Raw genomic sequence first — 18,862 nt, forward strand, 5'->3', positions numbered from 1 at the left:
GTGTTTGATGGCGCTGTAAATCAGTACGGAAATGGAATTGGGGCAGTAATCATTACTCCTCATGGCACACATATTCCGCTTACAGCAAGGCTAACTTTCAAATGCACGAATAATATGGCTGAGTACGAAGCCTGCATTATGGGACTGGAAGAATGCATTGATTTAAGAATCAAGCATCTTGATGTGTATGGTGATTCGGCCCTAGTTGTTAATCAGATCAAGGGTGAATGGGAGACGAATCAACCTGGTCTCATTCCATATAGAGATTATGCGAGGAGGATTTCAACGTTCTTTACAGAAGTTGACTTTCATCATATTCCTCGAGAGGATAATCGGATGGCAGATGCTCTTGCCACGCTTGCTTCAACGATTGTTGTCAAGTATTGGAATGAGGTTCCCAACATTGCCGTGATGCGCTTGGATAGACCAACTCAGGTGTTTGTAGTTGAAGAAGTGAATGATGACAAGCCTTGGTATTTTGATATCAAGAATTTCCTCCAGAACCAGGTCTACCCGCTTGGGGAATCTGTGAAAGATAGGAAAACTTTGAGAAGGTTGTCAGGCAGTTTCTACCTCAGTGGTGAAGTGCTGTATAAGAGAAATTTTGACATGGTTTTGCTCAGATGCGTGGATAGACACGAAGCAAACCTGTTGATGACTGAGGTCCATGAGGGTTCATTTGGTACTCATTCCAATGGACATGCCATGGCAAGAAAGATGTTGAGAGCAGGCTACTATTGGCTGACAATGGAGTCTGACTGCTGCAAATATGTGAAGAAATGCCACAAGTGTCAGATTTATGCAGATAAGATTCATATTCCTCCGACACTTCTGAATGTGATCTCATCACCATGGCCTTTCTCTATGTGGGGAATCGACATGATCGGCATGATTGAACCGAAGGCGTCCAATGGACACAGGTTTATTCTCGTAGCAATTGATTACTTCACTAAATGGGTTGAGGCCGCTTCGTATGCGAATGTGACCAGGCAGGTGGTTGTGAAGTTTATCAAGAACCAACTGATTTGCCGTTATGGTGTGCCAGATAAGATCATTACTGATAATGGATCTAATCTGAATAATAAGATGATGGAAGAGTTGTGCGCTGAATTCAAGATTGCACACCATAATTCCTCTCCTTACAGACCTAAGATGAATGGGGCTGTTGAAGCTGCTAACAAGAATATCAAGAAGATTATCCAAAAGATGACAGTTACATACAAAGATTGGCATGAGATGCTGCCATTTGCTTCACATGGGTATCGTACATCTGTCCGTACTTCAACAGGGACAACCCTTTCTCTCTTGTTTATGGCATGGAGGCTGTTCTCCCAGTAGAGGTGGAGATCCCATCAATGAGGGTCTTGATGGAAGCCAAGTTGACTGATGCTGAATGGATTCAGAGTCGTTATGACCAGTTGAATTTGATTGAAGAGAAGCGATTGACTGCCATGTGCCATGGTCAGTTATATCAGCAGAGAATGAAGAAAGCATTCGATAAGAAGGTCAAGCCTCGCGTGTTCCGAGAAGGTGACCTTGTGCTCAAGAAAGTCTTGTCTTTCGCGCCCGATTCCAGGGGCAAGTGGACTCCAAACTATGAAGGTTCATATGTTGTTAAGAGAGCCTTTTCAGGCGGTGCTTTGATGCTTACAACAATGGATGGGGAGGATTTCACTCGTCCTGTGAATTCAGATGCAGTTAAGAAATACTTTGCCTAAAAAAAAGAGTATATGCAAATGAAAAACAGAATAGCTCGCTAAGTTGAAAACCTGAAAGGGCGGCTTAGGCAAAAATGAGCGTCTCGGTGGAGAACCCGAAAGGGTAATCCAGGCAAAAGTTAAAGACTTGAAAAAAAAAGTATATTTGCATCCCGCTAGATTGAGTACCCCACCCTGGGGCAATCTAGGCAAAAATTAGGGATTTGGCAAGTAACTGCATCCTGATAAGACTTTCTGTTCCACAACCATCTTTTTTGTTAGAGGTTCTCGATTCGTCGTCAACTGAAGCTTCGAATACATCGAGATTCAAATTGGTAGAGAAAGGATCATTATGTTCAATGTAGCCCTCTTCCAATATATATCACTGATTTCAAATTTGTACAGATCTATGGAGTTTTGCCATTTGCAGGCTACCATTCCATCAAATCAATTTGAGCTTTTTATCCAATTATTTGCACTCTTATTTGTTTCAATTCAACAAATGTTTTGCATGTTTTAATTGATAAAATGTCATTGTTTTAAACAAATATTTTTTTTTCAAATTTGTTGTTTTAAACAAAGTGAACATTCACAATGATGAAAGGATACTTAAGAATTTCTCAGTTGCTCTCCCATGGGTGGCATGATTTCCCACAGGTAAGACATTTGTTCATATTCCTGGTTTGGTTGTATCCTCTTTCTCCTGCTTTGTTGTTAGGGGTTGTTCCCCAAGCAGAGCTTTTGTTGGGGTTGTTCCCCGAAGCAGAGTGTTGTTGAAGACTTCGTTTTCTTCTCCAACAGTTTTCTCTCCCCAGCATGGATGTTTTCCGTTTGGAAGTTTCGATAGTGGATGGTTTGAGACCCCAGTACCCCATCACTCTCCCCAGTGCAGTCGCCGGATGAGTTGTTGCTTTCTTTCCTCAGCACAGTCGCTAGTGGAATCTGTGATATATCCCCAAAGTAGAGCGCTTGTGGAAGACTTCGTTTGCTCCAGCAGTACTCTCTTCCCCGACCAAGTTGTCAGCGGAGTTACTATATCTCCCCATCAATGCGCTTATCCCTTCAGCAGGGCAGTGATTATGTTCCTCCTCAGCAGTTGTGGGTGTTCTCCTTAGAAGAGTCAACATTTAGTGGTTGATTCCCCATCTCTCTTCCATACCCCCAGTGGATTCTTCAGTGGATTCCCCAGTGGAGCCGTCAGTAGGTTTGTGGTTTGGTGGATTGCATTTATGCAAGATCCCCAAAAGAGTTGGTATTCCCAACAGAATCAGGATTGTATCTACGATATTCCCCTCAGAGTTTCCGCCAGAGCTGGTATCCTCGACAAAGTTGCTGTTATGACAGTTTCTGCTTGTTGAAATCTCTGTTTCCCCAGTCGGTTGGTGGTCTGTCATCCAGAGATTTGGGTTGATTTCCTGATTGCTTTTGATCCTCAGTAGAGTGGCTGGTTGCAGAATCTACTTGTGTGATCTACCCTTCCTCAGTGGGTTGTTCCCCGATGGAGTGGATATTTGTGTTCTCCCCAGGTAGAGTTGCTTGTGCAGTAGATTCTACATGGATGATCTGTTCTCCCTTTGTGGGTTGTTCCCCAGTGGAGTTATGTTGAAGTTGTTTTCATAGCAGTTCTCGCATGTGCAGTGAACTCTTGTTTCTCAGTTGATACTGAAGATCCCCTGCAGATATTTTGGGATTTCACCCGTTTCCCCAACAGATTTGTCTTTGTGGCCGTTGTTGCCTGTTGTGACTTTCTATCCCAGTTGGGTTGTTGTTGATCCATCACTCAGAGATTTTGTGATATCTCTGATCTTTTGCCTCCCCGCAGATCTTTGCTTTTCAGCATGTGGATCTCCAGCGGATTGGCTTTCCAGTTGGTTTTTCCCCTGGGAGTATAGTACCGGGCGTTTAATTCCTGGGCCTGTTTATGTTAGATATGTCTGTTTTGTCAGCATTCATCAAACATAAATTACGCATATTCATGCATACTCATAAACATTCAAATATTCATGTTGCATTTTTTCCATATATCTCTTGTTTGTTGTCTCCTGCTATGGATTTTGTAGATCTCCAATAGATCTCGCCAAGCAGATGTCGGGTGTTTAATCTCTCCATATAGAGTCAGCCCCATAAGCAGAAAGTATCTGTCTTTCCTTATGCAGTTCCCCACTGAGATTATCCTCGTGGATGACGGTTTCTTCCGTTTCCTCCCAACATATATATTGGGACGGATTTTCCTATTGAGTTATATCCTCATTAGGACGTGTCTTGATTCAGTCTGTCTTTTCGGTTTGATCCCGAATTGGCTATTTGTCAGCTGTTTCTCGTGTTTCCTTGTGGACTAAATGAATGAATTGCCCAGTAACCGGCATTATTTCTTTTATCCCCAGCGGAATCTTTTTTGGGCCTCTACCCTTATACCGGTAGTTGTAAGTCCTATGTTCCCTCTTCTTGGCGGAATTTGTGGTTATATACCTTTTGTTCCTCAGCAAGAGTGGGTGGTTTGTTATAAACCCTATTTTTTTTCCCGTGCGGATTTGTGATTCTCTCATTCCCACGCGGAGTTGGTTTTCTACCCCGTATTCGGTAGATGTAAACCCTAATCCTTTTATCCTCATCAGAGTTGTTGGCTACTACCCCGTATTCGATAGTCGTAAGTCCTATCTCTTTTCCCCTAGCAGAGGTAACCTTTGTGGTTCAGTCTGGTTGATGGTGGATTTTGTGTTGTTGTGGTTTCATTCCCAACGGAGTCTGTGCTTTTTGCGGATAATTGCCGGTTGCTAGTAATTTTATCCCAGCCAGAGTTTTGGTATTCTACCCCGTATTCGGTAGTTGTAAACCCTAAATTCTCCCCTTTGCAGAGTTAACCTTGTTGTTCATCTTAACCGATGATGGTTACTCTTTGTGGTTATCTTCATTCAATATTTGATGTTGATATTCCCTTTGCTTGTGGATAATTGCTGGTTGCTAGCAATTGTATCCCCAACAGTCTTCTGGATCATTGCCGTATGCTTGCAATGATATCTCCTTTGAAGTCGCCAGTAAGTGCCCGGGTCATTGATTGTTTATCAATGCATCCCCAGCTAGTCCTTGGGGGTAATTGCTGGATGCTTGCAATTCATCCCCAGTGAGTCTTCTTTCATTTACCCGTTTGCTTGGTAATGTTGTTGCTCCTTTGGATTGGTCATCATTATATACCTAGTTTTGGTATCCCGATGCCTTTCTTTTCGGTCGATTTATCCTTTGTTAACCCAGTAACCGGTTGTGGATAATCTTCCATGCGAGTATGTTATCCACGTTCTGACGGTAATGGATAATATATCTCATGCACTCTTCAATCGAAGCCTTTTGTGTTTCCCCGGTCGAGTAAGATTCATTATTTCCCTTTGCGGAGTCGAATATTTATTGTTTCTCGGATAATTGCCGGATGCTTGCAATTTATCCCCTGAGTTGTCTTTCGTTTACCCGTATGCTTGGTAACGATTGTCTCTCTTTTTGGTTAGTCACCTATTATATGCCCTAACCGGTATCTCTGGTGTCTCTTCCTGTCGAGTATATTATTCACGTTCTGACGGTAATGAATAATATATCTCTTTCACTCTTTGGTTGGAATCCTTTGTTGATCTTCCCCAGTAGAGTAAGATTCGTATTCTTTGTAGAATCGAATATTCCATCCTTTAACCAGTTTGTGTTTTGGATGATGAGTCTTTTGGCATATATACCAATTCACGTTTTCGGTAGGACACCTATTATATGCCCTAACCGGTATCCCTGGTGTTTCCTTCCATGCGAGTGTATTATCTACGTTCTGACGGTAATAGATAATATATCTCATGCGAGTATTCGATCCACGTTCTGACGGTAATGGATATTATATCTCATGCACTCTTTGGGTTTGTGTCCCCAGTTGAGTAAGATTCGTTTTCCCGTTGTGGATTCGAATATCCATCCTATAAACAAGTCTGCTTTTCTAGCTTTCTTCAGGATGATGAGTGTCTTGGCATATATACCAATTCACGTTTTGGTCGGTCACCTATTATATACCTTGGTATCCCTAGTGTCCCTTCCTTTTTGCTCCCTATTATGACCTTGGTCCCCTGTGGAGTCAGATTTTCCTGAGTTGCTGTACCTTTTTCAGGTCTTTCTCAGATGTTTGGTTGATTGATATCTCTCACCCTTATACCGGTCTTAGATATTCATTCTTCCTGAGTTTGTTACCCTTATACCGGTAACACCTCATTGCCTTGTTGCTTTTCCCCAGGAGAGTCTCTTTGTTAGACACTTCTCCAGTGGAGTTTCCTGTGGTGATTTTACCCTTTTGCTGTATTGGCGTTTTCCCCAATATATGCAATTTTCTCCCGGCAGGGAGGTTCTTTGTGAACCTTTTCCTGGTCTGAGTCCGGATTTTTATCCGAAGTATCCTTTGTGGATAGTTTGAGTCAGCTTGTGTCTTTCCAATGGATGTGTCGTCCTTTGGAATTCTTCTTTTCCCCAGTGAGGTCTTTAGTCCAGTCGTGTCTCATTCACGCTGTGTCAGTTTTGTTTTCCCCAATTCAGAGTCGTGTCCTGCTCACGCATTCTTTTTCTTTTTATCCCCCAATAAGAGTCCTTATGAGAGTCTTGTTAGAGTCTCTGTTCCTGGTGAGTGAATTACTCCGATGGATCGTCTTTTCTTCTTTGTGGACCCATATTCCCCACAGAGTTTGTTTTCTTTTACATGCATACATTTGCATCATGAGGTCTCTTAAGGACCAAAATTTGTCTCATTACTGTTATTTAAGCCCATTCTACCGCGTCGAGATGAAGATTTCTAAACTTCATTTCTCCGGCTAGAATGACCTTAAATAGGGGCATCTGTAAGACCCCAATTTTGCCCCTAAGATCCCTCATGGCATCATATCATATCATATCATTGCCTCAAGGATCATTGTGCACCTTTGCCTCCTTCCCTGTGGGTGGGTTACCTTTTTGAGAGTTATTCTTGATCACCAAGCATGTTTTGCATTTGTATATCATTGCTTTTCATTTGATTACTAACCAAAAGTACAAAAATATGTCATCTAACCTTGGTACTTGCAGATGAAGCAATCATAGGTCAAGCCAGTCAAAGGCAATTCATTGAGCAATAGATGGTGGCCATTCTGAAGAATTTGGGCACCATTGATCATTCACAAGTGTTTATATGAACTATGACATCATTTTGAATCAAGATCTCAAGTGGTAGAGGCTTGGATTTCATCTGAGCATAGCCAGGTCAACTGAAACCCTAGAAAAGTCAACACAAGTCAACTATGCATTCAATCATGGATTTGAAGGTGGGAGATGGTTAGAAAGGCCTCATTCATGTCCATACAAGTCTCATATAACATGTCAAACATCAACAATGAAGAATTTGAGGTCAGATGAAAAGTTTCCAAAAATAGTAAGTGACCTGTAATTTCAAACTGCCAAAAATGGAAAGGTCTTCTCCTCAAGATTACATCATCAAGAAAGCTTCAAATGAAATTGTTTCCAACATGAAAGTTGAAGATCTTGCTCTCACCTTTCCAAAAAGTCCAAGAACATCCATTTCTCATTTGTGGTTGAAGAATTATGATCAAATCATTGCCAAGGAATTTTGAACTTCAAGCTTGCATAACTTTCACACCAAAAGTCCAATTCAAGTGGTTCTTTTTGGAGCATTTCTCTCTTGATCCATACTATCATAATCATGCATCACATTTCATCAATTCTCATCACAAAAATATTGCATTTTTCACTTGAATTTAATTTGAATTTTGGAGGGAAAGTATCAATTTGAAAATGGTGCATTGTTTTCATTTCCAACCAATCACATTTGCTTCAAAACAGATTTTGAAATGCATTTTCAAGCTAACTCGGTACTGTTCCATTGCCTTGCATTGCATAAGGGTGGTTTTGCCATTTTGCATAAATATGCCAATTTCACTAATCCATTTTGCATTAGTCTAATCATGATTAACCAACTTCATTAGCAGATGATATATAAAGCTAATCATAACAGAAAATGCTAACCACAATTCACAAATTCAGATCTCAAATTTTTGCTCTCACTTTTATCTCATTTTTTTCTCTCAATTCTTGAATCAACTTGCATTGTTCTTGCTCTGTTCTTCATCAAGCATCATCACTGAGCAACATTCAAGTAGGATCTACTTGAATTCGTGCCATTTCAAGCTGTTCCAAGCAAGAGTTCATCAATGGTGAATTCTTCAAACTGTTGATTCAAGCTCAATTAAGCATCAAGAACTCATCCAATTCACTCATACAAGCACTCTAGAACACGATTGAAGCATAGCCAAGCCAGAAACTCGTGGATTTGAAAGCTGCTCTACAAGAGGTGTGAAAATCGATTCTCTCTATTCTCAATTTCATTATGTGATTCGTATAGATCTCTCTCTTGTGAGCATTCTGAGCTAAAAATCACTTGATTCCATGCATTATCCATGAAGTTTCGAAGATTTAAAGTTTTGACATGAAATTTTATTTTGCTCGATCTGTGCGTTTTACGTTGTTATATGCTTGTTGATTGTTTGATTTATGATGTATGATGTGTAAGCTACGTGATTATATGCTCAATTTGTATTTCTGGAGAGGTTGAGAATTTTCTGGAAATTGATGATGAAGATCATGAAGATCTTCATCGTGTTCTTGCTGGCTGCGTTTTACCTGCGAAATTTCTTGCGGCCTTCATACTGTTTCCTGCGGATTTACCCGCGTGTTCATCCGCGTTACCTGCGGATTATGGCTGTGCATGCGCCTAGGGTTTGAGGCAAAACGACCGTGTTTTGGTCGTTGGCGCGCTTTCCATTTGAATTGGTTGATGCTTCGATTCCCCGCTCCATCACTTTTCTAAAATGCCTTGTTGATTTATTTTCTTTCCTTCATCCATGTTCATGCTATGTCATCATGTAATTCTTAATTTTTCTTTCACTTTGAAAAATCATAACTCCATAAATAATCATCCAAATCACATGAGGTTTTTTGCACAATGATCATCATGATGTCTACTTTTTTTGATGATTTTTCCAGAATTTGTGCTCGGTTGGATTTTTCATTTGCCTAGGGTTTGTTCATGCATATGCTATGTTGCACCTTGCTTGCCATTTTGGTTGTGAAATGATGATGGTTAATCCAATGAACATGAAAATTGACATGCTTAAACTAGACATCCTAATGGTCATTTTGGTATATAGTTTGCATTTTTCTCATTTCTGGATGTTGAGTTATGATGTGATTAATGGAGGTGTGACAATGTGTGTCACACCATTTCTTGTTCAACTTGATGATTTTCTTTACCATGCTAAATAAATGCCAAATGATCTGAATTTTTGCATGATGCTACTTCGTGATGCTAGGATTGATCATGACTTTTTGTAGAATTTTTGGATCCATTTCCAATTTGTTTGAGATTTTCCTTGCTGATTAATCATAATTGAACTTTTGAAGAGTATTGAACTTTCATGATTTGTGAAATTCTTATGCCTTATCATATGAACTTGAAATTTTGTAAATTGATTCTTGACATGTTGAAGTGTGTCTTGGCTTTGGTTTGAGTCATTTATCTTATGTCATTTCTGTTTTAGGATTGCCTTAAGTTGATGCACCATTTGTGGTCTTGTTTGAGCTTGTTTATGCTTACCTTGACTTGATGATTTTGTTTGACATTCTTATACTTGTCCAAATGCCATGATTTTTGGTGTGTTGATCATTTGATGTGTGCTATTTATCCATGATTTTTCTTGAGATTTGTTGAGCCATTTTGGAATTAATATGCTTGTGTTCATTCTGTTTGCTCCAATGTGATTCCAACTTGCATACTTTGACATGATTGATTTATGAAATGATATTGGTGAATGCTTTTGACATGAGACCACTTGGATATTGTTCTTGATTGATTAAAATTGATTCTTGTGAATTTTCATGTTCTGTTTTAAATTTTTTCTCCTTCTTTGACCCTAGGCCTTGTCCTAGTTGTTTGCTTCTCATGTTTGAGTTTGTTTTCAGGTTAAGAAGTACATGGCCTTAAGGAGATTAATGCATATTGCTTGAGTTGGTTTATTAGATTGATATTGACTAACCTTGACTTGTTTTGTAGGATGCTTTTAGCTCATTTGAGTTAAGCTTGTGCCTTGCACATTGTGGTCTTACTTTTTTGATTGTACATTGTCTGTTGACTGTTGGATTATCTGTTTGATTTTTGTGAATTAAGTACTGATTGAGTTGGATTGTTTTCAGGTACATTAGTTGCTTAAGTTCATTTTGAACTTGCTTGGTTGCTTAACCAATTAGGTATAACATCTCTTCTTCATGTAGTCTGGAAGACCTGGCTTGTTATGTGGCCAGACACCTGTCTGAAGTCCTCCTTAAGAGGCAATGCTTGTGATTGTTTATCTTTGTCCCCAAGCAAGAAAAGTCCTTTTGATAAGGCAATTGGTAGATAAAAGAGATGTGTAGTCTATCTCCTACTATTCTGTGTGTCATCCCTTTGCTCACATTACATGTTGTAGCATTGTGGATCTTAACCCAAGATTTATAGAGTCATTCTCTTGTGGAGAGAGTTCCAACTTTCTGAACTCCCACACCTTCTGATATTCAAAGCTCTCCCTGACCAGGGATAAGAGCAATGAGGCACACCCCTCATATCCTTTCATCTGCTTCACCTTAACTCTCAATGTTAAGGTTAAGAGCACCATTTACCCCATTCCAGTTGACTTTAAAGTCTAACCCTTGCTTGAGCCTAATTGCTTGGATATAGTGTGTGCTAAATGACTTTGTTTGACTGATTGCTTGGTTCACCTGTACATGTTTGCTTGTTTGCCTTTATCATCATTAATTGTTCATTATTGCATGATCATCATTTCATATCTTTGTGATACATCTTTGATTGCCCATTGAGGAATCAACTGTAAGTCCATTCATTGGCCATTGTTCCTATGATTTGGAAGGGATTGAGTATAAGACCATTTCATTGGCCACTTATGTCCTCTTTGCTTAGTGCTTTTGTTTGTTTGTTGTATGTGAGGATTCAATTGTAAGTCCATGTTGTTGGCATTTGTATTCCTATGATCATCCTGTGGAGGTTAGAGTAAGCCCAGATAGATTGGCATTTGACATCCATGTTTTGTTTTGTTTTAGGAGATTGGAATAAGTCCATTTATTGGCATCTAATATCCAGGTTTGGTTTTGCTTTAGGAGATTGGAATAAGTCCATTTATTGGCATCTGACATCCTTGTTTGTTTTAGGAGACTGGTGTAAATCCATTGATTGGTATCCGGTATCCACCTTTGTTTGTGAGATTGGTATAAGTCCAGCAATTGGCATCCGGTATCACCTTGCTGTGCTCATTTGTTTACTTGCATTGTTGCCTCATTCCAAAGGACACACTTGAATCATCTTCTATATGATTTCAAGAGGTGAACTTCTAGGAAGTTTTACACTCCACCATCCACACCCTTTTGTTTCAAAACTCCCTTTTCACATTGTTAATTCAAAAACTTTGAACTATTGTGCAAACATCTTCATGTCTTTTCAAATTAGAAACCTGGACCCTAAGTCCTTGACTTTTTCAAACTCCATTTCATAATACTTCTCTAAATTGAATCTTAATCATACTTTGACCATATTTTGTGAATACTCATAATCAATTAACTTCACCCATTCAATTGTTTTGATGGCTTTGTCCATTCTTGTTATGTTTTTTCATACATTAGCCATAGGTTTCAATTACCATAGTGGTTGATGTAAATCTTACCTTATCCTTAGTGAGTTGATTGTAAGTCTTCCATACTTATTATAGGGTTAACCCCTCACTAGTATGTTGAAGCCGTCCTCGCATGGTGGATTGTTGGTTCAGGTTGAGTTTTCTCCCATTGGTAATGAAAAACCTTAGGGCTTGTGTTTTAAAATGAATTCATTAATTTTTGGAAATCTTTTAGCCGAACTACGGCGTTTTGATCCTTACCTTTCATGGAAGGTACGTAGGCAACGGGTTCATCCGTTCAAACACAAAAATAATAAAATTGTACATTCTTTTCTCATCTTCCCAATCATGTTTGCACAATATGTCATAAACAAATAAACTTTTTTATACAACAAGTGCGAAAAGGGCTCCCTAGGAGTACCTAGGACGTTTTGGATGCCTAACACCTTCCCATTGCGTAATTAACCCCTTACCCAGATTCTCTGATCTTTTCATTAGTTTTCTACGTGTAAAACTTCTTAGGCTTTTGTTCGCTTTTTAGCCAATCCTTTGGATAAATAAAAGTGCGTTGGCGACTCGATTCTTTGTATGCTTTGCTTTTGATTTAGTCAATAAATCATAAAGTGACGAATACACCGCTACAGATGGAAGTGTCGGTTCATCTATGTTATAGTAGTTTGGAGGTGTTTCAGGGTCAGATTCATCAACATGGATAGGGTCATTGTAATACTTATATATAGGCGGTGTCTCAGGAGGTGAAGGTGGATCAATTGGGTGTTCATCTAAATCATAAAGCCAGTTATTGCGGTTATGAACACTTGTTCTCTCATGGTTAGACAGGGTAAATAGTCGGACAACTTCATTGTTAATGAGGTAATCAAAGGTATCCGGCCCAAGGTTTCCTATGATTCTATGGTTAAAGCAAAATTCAATGTCCATAGGTCGGATGTGTCCAAATGGTGCATGCTCTTATAGTGGGCGTCTAAGTCCAATGGCATCTGCTATCATGGTTACTAGGCCACCTATTATGATTGGGGTTCGATTATTCTTTTCAAGGTGAATGAATCTCTCCATCATAAATGTCACAACATTGACATGTCGACCTTGATAGACACAGAGCAAGATGAAAAGTTCATCTCGTGACACTATGGTGTTGTTCTCTTCCTTACCAAACAGGGTGTGGGCTAGTATTTTATGGAAGTAGCGGATAACAGGGTTGTGGATCATTTGGGAGTGCATCTCGTTTGGGTTAGGATGGTAGTCTCCAGTTAAACTACCCCAAAAGTAATCTAGATCGATGTCATCGATTAGTTCCTCCTGGCGGGTAGTGAAAACAAAAGGGCCACTAGGGAATCCTAGGAGGTCAGCAAGGTCTCTACGGTTATAGGTGAAGTCACTGCTAAATAGCCTAAAGGAAATTAATCCTTTGTTAAGTCCGTACCCATGCTCGGGGTTGTATACTAGGGAGCTAAGGAATTCTAGGGTAAGTTCACGGTAAGTGAAAAACCTTCTCTTAATGGCAGCATTCTCCCATCCAAACTGATTAAACATAAACAAGATGCTATCTCGGATACCTAACCTATCCATGGTAGGTCCATCATAATATATGGATAAAGCCATATCCTTCCGAGCTAGATAATCATAACGCCTTCTCTGAACTCTGCCTCTGAAAACTGTGTCTACTGGTTGCAGGATGAAAGTTAGTAACTAAGTAGTTATAAATTCGCCTGTTAATTAGTATTTAATGTTTCTAAGTTAGTAACTAGAATCAACAAGTATCACTGCATAGAATCAAGGAAAGGGGAGCAAAAAATAAAGAAGAAAATCAAAGAAGGAAAAGACTGTGTAACAAAGATAACTAATAAAAGAAAAGGCAGGTTGTCTCCCACTAAGCACTTTGTTTAATGTCGTAAGTTCGACAGTAACTTTGCGGTGTACTAGTTTTGCGGTTGAGCGGGAAGCTCTATAAGTCTTAGACTATTTTAATAGTCTCTATTTTCAATGTTATGATTATGTTTTAATCGCTGCCCGTTTACCATAAATGATTCACTATTTCGACCTTTGATTTCTATCGCACCACTTTTGAGGACTTTTGTGATTTCGAAAGGGTCTGACCACCTAGATTTAAGTCTCAAATTAAATAGTAGTACTATGTCGCCGACATTAAACTCTTTCCTAGATATACGTTTGTCGTGCCATCTTTTGGTTCGCTCTTTGTATATCCTGGCGTTCTCATAGGCGTCTAGTCGAAGTTCTTCCAATTCGTGAATGTCCAGAATTCGTTTCTCACCTGCGGAAGTATAATTTATATTTAGGGTCTTAATTGCCCAGTAAGCTTTGTGTTCTAATTCCACAGGGAGATGACATGATTTACCGTAGACTAGTTTAAAGGGTGTGGTCCCTATTGGGGTTTTGTAAGCTGTCCTATAGGCCCACAAAGCTTCGTCAAGTTTAGATGACCAGTCTTTTCTGGATATTTCGACAGTTTTTTCTAGAATTTGTTTGATCTCTTGATTCGAAACTTCGACTTGCCCACTAGTTTGTGGGTGATAAGGTGTTGCCACACGGTGTCGAACTCCATACTTCAGAAGAAGTTTTCCAAAGATGTTTGATATGAAATGGGAACCACCATCACTAACTACTAGTTTTGGCACACCGAATCTAGGAAAGATGATGTTCTTGAACAACTTAATCACTACTCGTGTGTCATTTGTTGGAGAAGCTACAACCTCGATCCATTTTGAAACATAATCGATAGCAACGAGTATGTACTTATTACCAAAAGAAGATGGGAATGGTCCCATGAAGTCAATCCCCCATACATCGAAGACTTCTACTTCTAAGATTCTTGTTTGTGGCATTTCATCGCGTCTTTAGATGTTACCAGTGCGTTGACACCGGTCGCATTTTATAACCGCATTATGGGCATCTTTCCATAGAGTGGGCCAAAAGAGGCCCGATTGTAGGATCTTAGTACAGGTCTTTGAGGTACTTGCGTGCCCACCATAGGGAGCGGAGTGGCAATGGGAGATTATGTCATCTATTTCATCCTCAGGAACACATCGACAGAAAATACCGTCGGTACCTCTTTTGAAAAGCAGAGGTTCATCCCAGTAGTATTGTTTTAGGTCATGGAAGAATTTCTTCTTTTGTTGGTAAGATAGGTCCGATGGAAGTACTCCGACAGCTAGGTAGTTGACAAAATCAACATACCATGGCAGCGTTACATTCGCATGAATTTCTTCCACGGATTCTTCTATTTCGGTATCATTTATTGTTAATTCAGACATGTCGCTTTCCATTTGGGCTATGAGTTGTTCGTAAGGGAAATCGTCATTGATTGGAATTTGTTCAGGCTTATTCATTTCGATTCGTGATAAGTGGTCTGCTACTACGTTTTCAGTACCTTTCTTATCTTTTATCTCTAAGTCAAATTCTTGTAAGAGTAGGATCCATCTTAAAAGTCTTGGTTTGACATCCTTCTTACTTAACAGATATCTAATAGCGGCGTGGTCAATATAGATAATGATTTTCGCTCCTACTAGGTAGGAACGGAACTTGTCCAGGGCGAACACGATGGCTAAAAGTTCCTTTTCAGTGGTGGCGTAGTTAATTTGGGCTGGATCTAGTGTTCTACTTGCGTAGTAGATTGCATGAAGTTTCTTATCCTTTCTTTGTCCCAGTACTGCGCCCACGGCGTAATCACTCGCATCACACATGATTTCGAAAGGTAATCTCCAGTCAGGTGGTTGCATTATGGGTGCGGTGATTAAAGATGTTTTCAATTGGTTGAACGCTGTTAAACATTTTTCATCAAAGATAAAATCAGCGTCTTTCATTAATAAACTCGTAAGTGGCTTGGTAATTTTCGAGAAATCTTTGATAAAACGTTGGTAGAAACCGGCGTGTCCTAAAAAGCTTCGTATTTCTCGTACGGTTTTAGGGGGTTGAAGGTTCTCTATGATTTCGATCTTAGCTTTATCTACTTCAATTCCTCTATCAGATACAACGTGACCTAACATGATTCCTTGTTGGACCATGAAATGGAATTTCTCCCAGTTCAAAACGAGATTTACCTTTACGCATCTTTCGAGTACCATTTCAAGGTTTGATAGACATCCTTCGAAACTCTGCCCACAAACAGAAAAGTCGTCCATAAAGACTTCCATGATGTCTTCTATAAAATCAGCGAAGATTGCCATCTTGCATCTTTGAAATGTTGCGGGAGCGTTGTATAATCCAAATGGCATTCGTCGGTAAGCGAATGTACCATAGGGGCATGTGAAGGTTGTCTTTTCCTGGTCGTCAGGATGGATTGGAATTTGAAAGAATCCTGAATAACCGGCTAGATAGCAGAATTGTGAGAATCCATATTCCTGGTTGTCTTTTCCTGGTCGAGCATTTGATCAATGAAGGGTAGAGGAAAATGATCTTTCCGAGTGGATTTGTTTAGTTTTCTATAGTCGATGCACATTCTACTTCCGGTCACAACTCTTTGTGCTATAGATTCGCCCTTATCATTCTTAACAACTGTAACACCCCCTTTCTTGGGTACTACGTGAACGGGGCTAACCCATTGACTATCGGAGATCGGATATATGATTCCAGCATCTAGTAACTTCTTTACTTCATCCTTGACTACCGTACTTAGGATTGGGTTGATCCTTCTCTGGTGTTCTCTAGAGGTTTTACAATCTTCCTCCAGCATAATGCGATGCATACAGATAGAAGGACTTATTCCTTTTAGGTCGACGATGTTGTATCCTAACGCAGTTGGATATTTTCTTAAGACATCTAGTGAATTTTCAGTTTCCATCTGTCCCAAGTCAGCGTTGACTATTACTGGTCTCTTCAGTTCAGTGTCTAGGAATTCGTATCTTAGGTTCTTTGGTAGTGCTTTTAATTCAAAGTCAGGTTTCTTTGGGCATGGCATGTGGTTGGGTGTAAGTGCTAAGCATTCGCTTAGACTTTCGTTTTGGTATGGTTCATGCCAATTATCGTCTTCAAAGATTGGAGGGATTTGGATTTTCATTATATCAGAATATGTGGTTTCTTGCATCTCCATCTCTCTGACGCACTCGTCTATGACATCAAGTAGATAACATGTATCGTCTATGGCTGGCGCTTGTAAGAATTGTGTTAAGATGAATTCAACCTTTCCCTCTCCAACTTCGAATGTCAGCTTACCTCTCTTTACGTATATTATAGCTCCGGCGGTAGCCAAGAATGGCCTTCATAATATAATAGGTGTACTGACATCTTCTTTGATGTCCATGATTATGAAGTCTGTAGGAATGTAAAATTGTCCTACACGTACGAGGACATTCTCTAGTATACCAACAGGATATTTTATTGAGCGGTCAGCTAATTGGACAGACATCTTGGTCGGTCTTAATTCTCCCATACTGAGCCTTTTACAGATGGTTAAGGGCATTACACTAATGCTGGCTCCTAGATCACATAGAGCTTTGTCTATGACGAATTTTCCAATGACACAGGGTATGGAAAAACTATCTGGGGTCTTTTAGTTTGGGAGGCATGTTATTTTGGATTATTGTGCTACACTCAGCAGTAAGTGTAACTGTTTTGTTATCCTCAATCTTTTTCTTATTGGATAGGATCTCCTTAAGAAATTTGGCATATGAGGGCATTTGTGTGATGGCTTATATAAAGGGAATTGTAATGTTTAGTTGCTTCATAAGTTCAACAAATTTCCTAAATTGACTCGCAGTTTTAGAACTTGTGAGTCTTTGAGGATACAGAATGGGTGGTTTATAAGGAGGTGGAGGCACATAAGGTTTTTCTTCCTCTTCGGCCTCTTGGGTATTATCTTCTATTTCCTTTGGTTCACTCACCTGCTCAGTTATGGTTTTGTCTGGTTTTTGGTACATGGCAGGGTTTTGGAGTCTTGGATCTACGGGTCCGTCTATTTCTTTTCCACTCCTCAGTATAACGGCATTTGCATGTCCTTTTGGATTAGGTTGCGGCTGGCCAGGAAATGTTCCAGCTGGAGCGGTTGTAGATGCTTGATGTTGAGCCACTTGTGAAATCTGTGTTTCAAGCATTTTATTGTGGATGGCTAAGGCGTCTACTTTGCTCGCTAGTTGTTTAAGTTGCTCGCTAGTGTGTATGTTTTGGTTCAAGAAGTCTTTGTTTGTCTGAGCTTGGGTAGCTATGAAGCTTTCCACCATTAATTCGAGATTTGACATCCTAGGCATGTTAGGAGCATTATTAGCTGGATTTTGATATCCAGGAGGAACAGCTGGTGCTTGACCAGGTGCATACAGGGCGTTGTTATTCTTATACAAAAAATTAGGATGGTTTTTCCAGCCTGGGTTGTAGGTATTCGAATAGGGATTTCCTTGTGCGTAGTTTACTTGATATGTTGGGACTCCTGCTAATATTTGACATTCTTGTGCAGTGTGTCCAGGGTTTCCACATAACTCACGGTTTGGAGTTACAGCAGCCACAGTGGCTATGGGTGGTATGGTCAAGTTATCTAACTTTTGAACAAGGGCATCTACCTTGGCATGGACATGGTCAAGGCTACTGATTTCGTACATTCCACTCTTTGTTTGGGACTTTTCTACTGGAGTTCTTTCACCTCCCGATTGGCAATGGTTTTGGGCCATGTTTTTAATGAGTTGATAGGCTTCGTTGTATGGCTTGTCCATAAGTGCACCGCCCGCAACAACGTCTACTGTCAGTCTTGTGTTATACAAAAGCCCATTGTAAAATGTGTGAATGATCACCCAGTCTTTGAGACCATTATGTGGACATACTCTCATCATGTCCTTGTATCTCTCCCACGCTTTGTAGAGAGATTCCACATCTTTTTGTCGAAATTCGTTGATTTGAGCTCTCAGCATAGCAGTTTTGCTCGACAGAAAATATCGGGATAAGAAAACGTTCTTCAGTTCTTCCCATGTTGTAACGGAGTTGGAGGGCAAGGATTGCAACCAAGCCCAAGCTCTGTCTCTTAGTGAGAAAGGAAAAAGGTGCAGTCTTATCGCATCTTGAGATACACCATTCGCCTTTACAGTGTCTGCATACTGCACAAACTTGGTCAGGTGTTCATTAGGGTCGTCCGTAGGATTTCCAGCAAATTGATGTTGTTGGACGGCTGATAATAGTGAGGGTTTCAGCTCAAAATCGTTTCAATTGATAGCAGGGGCAGCAATGCTGTTGTGAGGTTCTTGTTGGGATGGGGTAGCGTAGAATTTAAGAGGACGATCATGTGGTCCTTCTTCAGCCATGGTTGGTTTTTCTTCTGGTTTAGTAGGAAAGAAGATATCAGGAATATCGTACTTTTGTTGATACTCTAGTATTCGGCGTCTTATATATAAGAAACACTCTAATTCTGGGATTGTGGTGCTAAGTTATCGCCTTGTGAGCGAGTACTTGGCATACAATCGGGGGAAGTAAGGGAAAGAAGATTAGTTTTTATTT

The 18,862-nt window shown here is 40.0% G+C and overlaps 1 non-coding gene across 1 annotated transcript; it reads left to right on the plus strand.

Moving 5' to 3' along the window:
* Positions 1 to 18,175: 18,175 nt before the first annotated feature.
* Positions 18,176 to 18,282, plus strand: LOC127133512 (small nucleolar RNA R71). Its single transcript, XR_007807480.1, has one exon. It is a non-coding gene; the product is annotated as a small nucleolar RNA R71 (small nucleolar RNA).
* The last annotated feature ends 580 nt before the right edge of the window (positions 18,283 to 18,862 follow it).

This window comes from Lathyrus oleraceus, chromosome 3 (genome assembly GCF_024323335.1).
Source record: "Lathyrus oleraceus cultivar Zhongwan6 chromosome 3, CAAS_Psat_ZW6_1.0, whole genome shotgun sequence".
NCBI classification, from domain to species: Eukaryota; Viridiplantae; Streptophyta; class Magnoliopsida; order Fabales; family Fabaceae; genus Lathyrus; species Lathyrus oleraceus.